The sequence below is a fragment of the Microtus ochrogaster genome, chromosome 22 (genome assembly GCF_000317375.1).
Source record: "Microtus ochrogaster isolate Prairie Vole_2 chromosome 22, MicOch1.0, whole genome shotgun sequence".
Taxonomy (NCBI): domain Eukaryota; kingdom Metazoa; phylum Chordata; class Mammalia; order Rodentia; family Cricetidae; genus Microtus; species Microtus ochrogaster.
Window position 1 is genome coordinate 25,198,127 of NC_022023.1, and position 12,188 is coordinate 25,210,314.

Consider the following 12,188-nt stretch of genomic DNA (forward strand, 5'->3'; position numbering starts at 1 on the left):
AGCTATTCACTCTGTGTGTTGCGTGGATCTAATCTAAGACATTCAGTCTGTATGTCATGGTGGATCTAATCTAACCTGCTACCCCATCAGTACTGTATTACTGTCTGCCAATGGGAAATACAAGAGCTACTATATTACATTTGAATAAGGAAGAGTAAAAGAATGAGAAAAAGAGAAGGGGATGTTTTCCAGTCTTTCACCATTCATGAAATTTATGAATATATACATATGCACATATATAATCTACGTATTTGCCCACAATGAAATTTATTTTAATTTTTAACGTATGTATGCAAAAAGGAAAGTTGGGTTTCATAATTTGAAGAGATTGACAAAATGTAACAATAAGCAACTCAGCTTTTAATATGTGACTCAAATATGTTTTTCAAGGAGAGTTTGAAAATCTTTTTTTTTAATGTACCTCTCTATGATTATAGAGTATTTGAACTATTTTCAAACACCTAAATTTAGAAAAACTCCATATAGGCTTGATTTGTCTCTGTTACACAGACTTGGTTGCTATGACAGCAACATGATACAATTATTTATTGCCATGACAATCTGCTGTAGGTTTTTAAAAATACGTTATCTATTTTTATTAGTGTTGTCAATTGTGCCGGGAAGGGATACCACCACTTCACCTAACCGTCAGAGCCTGTAACTCAAGGAACAAGTGGAAATGATTTAGCTGGAGAGGCAGGACCCAGAGGAAGCCAGACACTTTGGACTCCTCCGTGACACGCACATCCGCTGCTGTCGACAGCATCTGGCCAGCTGTCTGGCTGCAGGGCGGGCGCTTTTGGGCTTGGGTACCGGTCTTGTTTATGTTTTCCATGCCTTCTGCCTTACCAGGTCGTGTGGGAGTGCATGTCAGAAAGGACTACATGCTCAGAGAGGACCCTGCATTCTGATAACCTCTCAGGAGAGAGGCCAGTGTGTGCTTAGTGGCCAGACTTATGAGACTGTCCTCTCTAAGGTAGGGGCAAGCAAGGGTTTGTGGTAGGGGGATGACAAGGTGTTATTCAAACCTACCTGTGCCCAAATGTCTCCCCATTTGTCTCTTATCTTTCTCCACCCGCCAGTCTTAGAGAAGACTATGAGGGGACAATAACATTTCAGGTGCTCCGTGTCTTACACAGGGAAGGAACGCAGCATTATTTGTATTTGAACCCACTTTTGAGTCATCAGCAGCCAGGCAGGCAGTTAAAAGCCATCCTGATTGTTACTTCGAAAACATGAGCATTTTAAAAATAAGTCACAGTGGAAAAAAGCTGCTTCCTGCAGCTGGGATGTGGGTTAAATACTTAATATGTGCTATGCTGGGCAGAAAGTGCGTCGGCCCCTCAGCCTCTGACTTGCTGCAAATCCGCAGGTGGATGAGGTCTCTTGTTATTTCCCTTTCTCAGTTGAGGATTTTGAGACTGTCTTGGGAGGAAGTTTGTGCTCCGTGATATTCCACGACGCCTGCCTGACACTGTGCACCCCTATGGGAATCTCTGCAAGGACACCCATTCTTCAGACCAAGTCGCAGAAAGACATCCCCGATAGCATTACAGCAGTTGGCTGGAGCTGCAGTTCTGTGGGTCCTCAGAAGATGTCCCATCCTGGGAGGCAAGGGTTGGTCCTCGCTGCTTGCACACTCCATCAACCCATCAGGGGTGGGGGTCAGAGAGCATGACAGTTAGCTATAGTCATTGCTAAAACAGTGTGTGTGCCTAGGGTTTTATACAAAAAGCAAAACAACAAATGGTGTTGGTGTTGTGTACCACAATCTGACCATCACCAACAGCTTGTTCTGATCTCCTCGAAACTGTCATTGATAGAAACTAAACCTATTCGTACAAATCAGAAACAAACAAACAGAAAGGCAGGGGCTGGGGAGATGACTCAGCAGTTCTGGGCACTAGCAGCTCTTCAGAGGACCCAGGTTCAATTCCCACTTCCATGGTAGCTCACAACTGTCTGTAACTCCAGCCCACAGGGGATCCAGTGCCTTTTCTGACTCTGCAGGCCACCAGGCATGCACATGGTACACAGAGACATGCAAGCAAAACTCCCATACATATAACATAAAAATTTTAATTAAAAAAAGAAAGAAAAGACAGCCCCTGCCCTAGTTGGTGTAGATACTTGTATCCCTCTTGAAAAACAAACAAAAAAACCTTTAAAAATGATGGGGGCTGACTGAGAAGCCATTGATAAGGCTTGTTTTTACTACATGTACTGGCTTTTTGGGACCCTAGTCTATTTGGATGCACAGCTTGCTAGGCCTGGATGTAGGAGTGAGGGCCTTGGACTTCCCACAGGGCAGGGTTCCCTGCCCACTCTCAAGCTAGGAGGGGGAGGGAGGAGGGTGAGTGGAGGAGCAGGAGGGGAATGGGAGGAGGGGAGGAAGTGTAAATTTTTGAATGGAAAAATAAAACAAACAAACAAAAATTGTTAAAAAGGTATAATTCCCGTAGGAGAAAAGGAAAAGGTATTTAGGAATATCACTGAGCACTGAATCAGTCAGCCCTTAAAATGATTGCCCTGCAGCTGGGTAGATGGCTCAGCGGATGAAGTACTTGCTGCATAGGCACGACTAATGGAGTGCAGATCCACAGAACCCAAATAAAAGCTGGACAGACAGGGAAGCCACCTGGAATCCCAGCACTCAGGAGGTGGAGACAGGGGAACCTCTGGGCAAGCTAGTCTGGTGAGATCAGCAGGCTCCAGGTTCAGCAAGAAATCCTGCCTTAACAAAAAGGAGTGTGAGCAAGGAAGACATTGACATCAACTTCAGGCTTCCACATGCATGCACACATGAGAACCTATACATCTGAAAGCATATACACATTTCAGGCATGTGGCACACGCCTTTGTTCCCAGCACGTGGGAGGCAGAGGCATATAGACCCTTGTGAATTCAAGGCCAGCCTAGTCTACAAAGCAAGTTCCAGGCCAGCGAGGGCTTACAAAATGGTAATAAACATTGAAAAGTGGAGTGGGTGGAATTACAATAAACCAAGCTTCCCTTTCAAAGACATGATTTTCCAAATAGTTTCTAGAAAATTATCCCTAAGAACTTCCGATTTTAAAAATCTCAAAGTCTGAGTTACAGTATATACAAATTATCAAATTCTTGTTTTAAAAAGGAAAGCATTTCATTTAAACAGAGGTATAATTCCTTAACTGTCATAATAGAAGCAAGAAATACATACGGTTGCATTGTTTTTTTCCAAGATGACACCTTGAATTGGTATAAGTTATATATTTTAAAAACTTTAAGAAGTGGTAAAACACAATGGATAATAGTGATGGTGGTGATGCTGCTGATGCTGGTGATACTGTCAGTGATGGTGATGATGTCCGTGATAATGGTGATGACGTCAGTGACGGTGATGACGTCAGTGATGATGGTGATGCTGCTGATGCTGGTGATGATGTCAGTGATGGTGATGATGTCAGTGATGGTGATGATGTCAGTGATGACGGTAATGATGTCAGTGATGGTGATGATATCAGTGATGCTGGTGATGCTGGTGATGCTGTCAGTGATGGTGATGCTGTCAGTGATGGTGATGATGTCAATGATGATGGTGATGCTGCTGATGCTGGTGATGCTGTCAGTGATAGTGATGATGTCAGTGATGGACATGATTTTGATGGTGGTGCTGATGGTAGAAGGGGGGATGGTAGAGATGATAGTGGAAGTGTTAATGTAGGTGGTGGTGGTAGAGGTAGACATCTAACATTTGCAATCAACGTTAGGTTTGGAAATGTACTTTAAGCACAACATCTGCTGCCCTTCCCCTGCCCCTTTCAGTGTGTCCTGGAGTAGTAGTCAACAGACCACCTAGTTGCTTACACGCCACACCCGCTCACAGCTCCTCAGGTTTCTGAATGGATTCCTCTGCTATATCTATTTTTCACACATAACGATAGTTTTTCATAGGTATTTATAGTTAATGAAAGTATAGGTAACTTAGTATGTGAGAAGAAAAATACATATGTTGGAAGAGACCAAAATAGAATATCATTTTTTTTTTTAAAGTAAGAAAATAGGAAAACCTCCTAGTATCACACTTCGTGGGTATGAAATAAAGGTTTAGGAACTTTCTTCGAAAAAGAATGAATACACAGAAGCAGCTAATGCCTAGAAAACCTGTCAAGACAATGCTTCCTCATCTTTAGCCACCTGTTGAGACAGAAACGGAACAGAATAATCGGAGAATAGGACTGAAGGAGAAACAGACTTACCGAAGACTAGAAGGGAAGGCATGTGCATTCGATCATGACTCAACAAACGTTTGTTGACTGTGAGCTTGTTACTAGGGAGCGATCCCCTGCTCTGAGGCAGAATCTCACTTCTGAAAGGTGGCAGGTGGCAATCAAACTTTCAGTGTGACCGTAGGCACTATGGTGCCGTCTATAGTCCCGAGAGGATTCCTTGACAACAGAGGGAGACTCCTTTCTCAAGGGAGAAGTTCGCCACACTGCAATGCATACCTCCAGACTATAATCAGAGCTGCCACATAGACGGACGATGCCTTCGGAAATTGGAAGGAAAACCCCAATGACCTTGGGGCTAAAGTAAGGTATTCTGAGGGAATCCAGGTTTTACAGAGCTTGAAACTAGACACAGAAAGTCCTCTTCCAAATTATGAAATTATAAACATCCCATCCTATTTGCCAGTGAATAAATAGTTATTTGAAAGGAAATGTTAGCAAATTATAAAACTTAAAACTGTAAAGAAAAAAATCATAACATGTCTCCACGAAAGACTCCTGTGTCTTGTCTGTAGCATGAATAATAAAACCCAGAGTCAGATATTGAGGTTCAACCTGAAAAGCAGAAAAGCAAAGCATCCAAGCCACTAGAGAAGTCTTACTTCTACCAAGGCTGGGCGACCACAGACTAAGCAGACTAAGTCTATCTCTTCTCTAATTTTATATTCTCTCTAGTGCTGGGATTAAAGGCATGTGACTCCCTAGTATTGGGATTGTGAGCCACTACCACCTGGATTTGTTTTTGCATTAATCTTGTGTAGCCCAGGGTGGCCTTGAACTCACAGAAATTCATCTGCCTCTGTCTCCCAAATCCTGGGACTAAAGGTGTATGCCACCACTTCCTGACCTCTCGTGGCTTAGCTTTGCCCTTCTGATCTTTAGGCAAGATTTATTTATTAAAACATAAATAATATATCACTATACGTGCCTCGACTCAGCTCTCCCATCCCTTCTGTCTGTGGGCCTTTTAATTGCATTTTTAGACCATAACAATTTGGGAGTAGACTTTCTGACTATAACAAGATGACCTGGACATTTAGGCTAGCCTCAGTCTCTGGCCTTTGTTTTTGAATTCTGATAACTGAATTTACTATTGGTCACAGTGGACTGGAGTCGGATCTGAGGAGAGAGCAGATCTATATTACGGACAAAGGAGAAAAGCTGATAGAATTTTCCAGACTGGCTACTAACTCTGTACATTGCCTGCTTCGCCTCCACCACACCTGGCCTGCTGGGGTTAGATACCAAGACTGAACTGCGGCCAAAAATCTGGGGAAAATACTGCACCTGCGCCCGTATGGAAGGAGTATAGATCTTGTCATTATCCTTTAAGCATTACAGTGTAACAACTTTTGACACAGTATTTATGTCACCTAAGGTATAGAAGGAACGTAAATATGCCCTAGCATGCGTAGGAGGATGAACCTAACACATATGCAAATGTACTGCCATTGAATATAGCAAGATTAAGCACCCAGAGCTGCTGGTATCACAGGGCTCCCTTTCATTCACATATACGCCCACTGAGCTGAAGTAAATTAGACCCATAGATGGCACCCACAGGGCCATTCCAATGCCAGCATGCGAATGAAGTAGAGTCGGGAGTCTCGAACATGCTTTAACTCTTATTTTGTATGTTTTACAAAAATATATAGTGGCGTGATCAACAACAGTAGTATTGTCTTCCTCAGAACCTCAAAACGAGTTCCTGTCTTGACAGTTCTCCAAGCTTTGCTGGCATTGAGGTAAGCACCTCTCGGGGGTCCCCGAGGGAGCCTTAGGGCGGAGATAGAAAGGTTAGAATTTGACAGAGGGATGAATCTTGTTGGCTGGAGGGAAGCTGAATCCACATAACCACTACCTTTCCAGAGACCCCTCAGGGTTTTCTGACGAGGTCCTGAGTATGCCATGATCTGTCTCTAGCCTATCGCTTCTCCGGTCACTGCAATCAATTTGCTTGGAGAACGTGCTCCTACATTTTATTCCAATTGTGTTCCTTCTCTTTCTTCCTTCACCCCCCCCCCCAATCACACTGCCTTCCTTAACATGAATCAAAACTCCAATTTATTTGTTATCTCTATTTTTCCCTCCATGGGTTTGAATCAGAGTCCAAACAGTGTATCCACACCTTGCATGGGGTGCACGTGTTGCTTAAATCCCTTTCAGCCGGTAAGAGTTGCTTCTTTCCATGGTGTTTGTAGGCAGCATTTCCATATCCTGTTTCTAGTGCTGATTACACCTGTGTATATATCTTAGCCTGTTCTCTGCTTTTCCAGTAAACTGGTGGCTAGATCAAAAGGTTTAATCCAATTTGGACTAAATATTTTGGCAAGAATGCTGTGTGGGGGTGGGGGTCGGGTTCTGTAGCTGTCTGCTCATTGCTGCAGTCACTGCGGTCAGGTTGATTTTTGTCTTGTTCGTTGTCTGGTTGGTTTTGTTTTTTTGTTTTGAGATAGTCTCTTAGCTCGGGTTGGCACCTCAGTCGATAAGTAGCCAAGGGTGACCTTGACTTTCTGATCCTCCTCCCTCCACTTCAAGAGTTGGGATGATTGGCATTTGCTACTGTGTCCAATTTATACATGAGTGGGATTACACCTGAACTAAGGATGTCATGCGTATTAGGACGGCACTCAACTCGCTCACCACATCCCAAGCCCTCTCTTTTTCACGCCAAAATTCCCCGGGAGGGGTCACATTCTGTCATCCCACTTAAATAGCAAGTGTTTGTACGACACTAGAAAGCCATGTGCTCACAACCTGAATGTGACATTCATTACAAGACCCAAAGTGGGGAAACTCCCCCTTCCTTCCCATCCTTTGGCTGTCCATTAGGTATCTTGAAATACGTTTTCTAGAGAAAGACAAATAAGTGCGCAATTCTTGGTCTTCATTCATCAAGGTTTTGTTTTGCTCGCTACGAGTGTCTAGCAAGAGCCAGTAGCAGTCACGTGACTTTAAAATATGCCAAACTCAGTGATTTCTTTTCCTGTTTGCGTTTCCGTTCATATTGCAGCTGCACTCGTATTGTCTCGCAGAGTGTCCCAAATTGTCTTCAAGTGCATTCCCAGGTTTTTAACCTGACCCTAGTGTACACCGATAGCTCCATGCTCTGTGATGCAAGTCCTCCCCTCTTCCTGTTGCTCTCATGCCCCAGCTGCATCTGTGTTCTCCTGGTGGGGAGGGATGCCAAGGGTGGCCCTGCTGTATTTCTGTCTAATTTTCCCCATAGAACACTCTAAACTTGGGGCTTGCTTGCTGTCCCATGCTACCGTTGACCTTGTTTCTCTACTTTCTGTTAAAATGATATACCTTTGATCTGGATCTTGAGGCAGGAGGATTCAAGCCTTTAATTCAGATCTTGATGCAGGATCATGTTCATTGTGACATTGACATGGTCTCACATAGCCTAGGGTGACTCAAAACTCAGTATGTAACTGAAAATGACCTCAAATTTCTAATCTCTTTGGCCCCATCTCCCAGTGTTTGGTTACAGGCATGTGCCACCGTACCTGGTTTCTGGGTTGCTGAGGATCAAACCCAGAGTCTCCCACATGCTAGGCAAGCACTCTGCCAATTGAGCTACCACCTAGTCTTGATAACATCCTTAGACCTCCTTTCATCTTCTTTAGCCTACAAGAGCAAGCAGAGCTTGCTTGGACCAGAGGATGCCATATGCCCTGCCAGTCAGGGCTCCTCTGGGTGGCTGTGTATATTGTATATTTGTGAAATGAGAGCAGGCACTTAAAACACATAAAATATTCATCTTAAATGTTTATTAAACAATAATTAAGTTTACTACATTGTGACAATAGTCTATTCAAGATTTTTGAAATATATTTCTTTAAAAATGAAACAAACTATGCACATTAAAAAATAAAGGTTTCATTTATTACCCAGACATTCGTATAATCATAAAATACACACTCCACACACATACACAAACAGACACACACACACACACACCCAGAGAGAGAGAGAGAGGGAGAGATTCTCGGTGCAGATTCACATACTCTTGTCAGTTTCTTGGCTTTATTTGTTCTACCAGTATATTTATAACATGGTATTATCATTTTTTTTTATAAAATTGTCAACTGGAGACCGGCACAGCCAGATTCTGGAAACCAAACTGGGAGCAATGGAAGATTAAGAAGGGGGGCATGGCAGTGTGTGTAGGGAGGGAAACAGTAGAAAGGAAAATAGCAGGGTACAAGTGATCTGAACAGGAAAATGGGAAAAACAAGAGACTCTAAATAGGGAGGGGGTGAACTATAAACCCAAAAAAGGGAGGAGAGAGTAAAACAGCAGTAGGAATGCCTGGAAAGTTATACGGAATCACACTATTAACTACCTTTAAAAGCCATACAACGTTGTATATAAATACATGTAATAGTTTAAGTAAATTTTTTCATCTGGGTTGACAATGCTCCCTTCAAGAGCCAAAGACCACCTAACAAAACCCCAAATACCAGGCACGAGAAACTACTGTTTGAGTGAGTCAGAGTTGTCAGAACCCCATAGATTCTCAATATACTGACTATTGCTAGTGGCTTAGGTTGCCTCCCAGAGGTGACAGGTAAGTCCCTATTGCTGAAGATACCATGCACTTCAGAAATAGGGCCCAGAGGACCTGAGCTAGGTCTAACTTGAAAGCTTCCGTCCTGAGGACTAGCTTTCATAGAACAAGAAGGCACCATGTAAGCTTCAAAAGCAACCAACAGTCCTACCCAGCTGCACTGCCTACAGACTACAACAATGACCAGCACTATAGTCCCCAGGGTGCAGTAGTGGCTGCATGCCTTGGCGGTAACCAACAGCTCTCTAATTGGGCTTACAACCTGTTCGACAAGAGGGAAAACACGCCTGACACTGGAAGCTCAGTCAACTACTCAAGGCTGGTGAAGTCACGGATCTCAGGAGACCCTCCTCCTATCACTTTACTAAACCAGCACAATCCCGAGCTACATTCTCAACATGTGTTCTACTCACGGTCTCAGTCCTCAGCAAGGAACCTTCTCTTTGCAACGGATGCAGACCATTGCAGAAAACCACAGCTAATCAAAATGCAGAGTTATGAAGCCCAGGCCCAACTGATATATCTACAAAGTACCAAACTCCTGCACTGAAAATTCAGGGATCATTACAGAAGCATGGGCAGAAAGATTGAAAGAGCCAGAAGAACACAGAGTTTGCTGTGAAACTGTGTTACTTAGAAATGGCAGAAACTACACCCATGAAGTCTCACCAATATGGTGGCTTAAACATGACCTGAATGAGGACAACATCGATATCCATGCTAACATGGAAGAGGGAAAGCTCAACTCTACACATATCAAGAGTGCAGTCACACCAGGGCTACCTTCACTCGTTAGGATCACCCTCAAGGACACATTTTGTCATCTCATATTTATTCCAAATAGCAACTGTTAACTTGATGTCATCTCCACTGAGACTTTTCTGTAGACCATCATTAGACCATGACTAATGATGAAACTCTTCTTCCTACAGGATCTGGGGAACCTGGTAAGCTCAGAAGAAATTCTATTTAGTAGCATATTCTGATTATTTCAGTATTTACAATGTGAAAGATATTTTGGCCAAAATATTTTCATTTTGGATTCATGAATTCAGAAAATCGTACCTTGACAAATATTTGTACCAGACAAAATTCGTTACACAAATTATCTCTATTAATTACTTTTTAATGTATTGTCAAATTCAAGTACTGTAGACTTGAAATTTTTGTGTTATCAAACAATGTCACACATTTAATAAAATATAGAGGTCCCTCTAATACTTCTCTTTTGTGTCAAGATTTTTTAAAAAAGTTTTTCAGAACTACAGACTTAAAGCTGGCAAATCCTTTTGCTTAATATGTTCTATTTTTCTCTTGTTTTTTTTCTTTTAACAAACAGTGTTTACTTCACACACGTAAGAAAATATAAAAATATTTTTATTTTAAAAGGGGCTGTTGAGATGGCTCGGGAGTAAAAGGCACTTGTCACCAAACCTGCTTGCCGGACTTCAAAATCTAGGACCCCCAGGTAGAAACGGAGAACTGAATCCCACAAATTTTCCTCTGATCCCAATTCATGCACGGTCACTCATACATAATAAATGTAAAAAGAAAAAAAAGGTATTTATACTTTCTTACATTCACAGTACCGTGCACCCATCCGTCACTCCACCGGACCCCAAATACTTTTTTTTTTAAAGATTTATTTATTATGTATACAGTGTTCTGCCTGCATGTATCCCTGCGGGCCAGAAGAGGGCACCAAATCTTATTACAGATGGTTATGAGCCACCATGTGGTTGCTGGGAATTGAACTCAGGACCTCTAGGAGAGCAACCAGTGCTCTTAACCTCTGAGCCATCTCTCCAGCCCAACCCCAAATATTTCCATCACCTAGAAAGGAACTCTGTGGTCATTAGCCGGCCTTCCCTATCCCTGAGCCCCCATAGGCCATCTCCAATCTATTTGCTATCTCCGTAGATATTTTATACAAACGGAATCATACCACATGATAAATTAGACTCTAATTTATCATCCCTTCAAGGTTCATCCATGTCACGGCCTGTATTAATGCTTCATTCTCTTTTGATGATGGAGCCATAGTCTATCAGGTACAACGGTTCACCTAGCCAGCCACAGACTGCCCCTGGGCCGTTTACATCTTTTAGCTTCTGTAAAGAGTACTGTATACTTCCTCTTCAAGCATTTGAAAATTCTTTTCTGCTCTTTACAGTAACAGCGGAGCCAGGTGGTAAACCTGTAACTGAGGAATCACTGAACTATTTTCTACAGCAACTCCAGCATTTTCTACTCCCACCTGCTATGTGTGAAGATTCTAGTTTCTACATACTTTATTAGCAGGTGTTGCTGTGCCCATTCTAGTTGCCACTGTCATTGTCATTGTCCTAATAGGTGAGGTGTTCCAGTTCACTGTTCTTATCATTGGGGCTGTAACAGAGGAATAAAACTTAATGCCATTTTAGTGATATTTTGTTTGTAATCTAAAAGACAAAGCTTGCCTGAATATCAGAGTGCAGAGCTAAGCCACTAGTTATCCATAGAGGCCAGGCAGTGGTGGTTACACATCTTTAATCCCAGCACGCAAAACAGACGCAGACGGATCTTTGTTAGTTCAAGGCCACCCTGGGCTACAGAAGATTGACTCTGTCTAAAAGAGAAATAGCTCACACAAAGGTGATTCTAGCACCTGGGATCTCATGCCTGCAATCCCAGCACTAGGGAGGTAGAGACAGGAAGGGATATGGCTGGGCAGAGAGAAGAATATGAGGCAGGAGGAGACAGGAGCTCAGATGCAGTCTGAGGATTCAGTCTGAAAATGCAGTTTAGTGTTTCATAGAGACAGAAGCAGTCTGAGGTTTCATAGAGACAGGATTGCCCATTTGGGCTGAGCATTGGTAGAGGAAAGAACTCTCTAGTGGTTGGCTGCCCTGCTTCTCTGATCTTCCAGCATTAACTCCTTTACCTGACTCTGGGTTTTTATAATTAGAATTCATATTATGTTTGGCACCCAACTTTTGGTTTATGTAGTCACAAAAAAGTTACTTGACTGTGGCTCTGCAGTCATGGCATAGGCCGGAACTACATGAAACCAGAGTCACTGCCCTGCTGGTTAAATTTTTCTTCTCTCCTGGTGGGCTTTCTATGCATCAGTAATCAGCCTCACATCTTCATTGTTATTGGCGGCAGATTTAGTGAAAAAATTGGGAAATTTTAAAGGGAGGAATTAGTTAAGAGAGAGAGGTTTTTCCCACATTAGGAATGAAAAATGCTATTATGATGGAGAGAGTTAGGTTGCTGTGTGATTTATGCAATGCATGATTAAAAATAGAAAAATTAAATGAAGAAATAATAAGCTTAACTGGGATTGGCATAATGTGAATTACCAC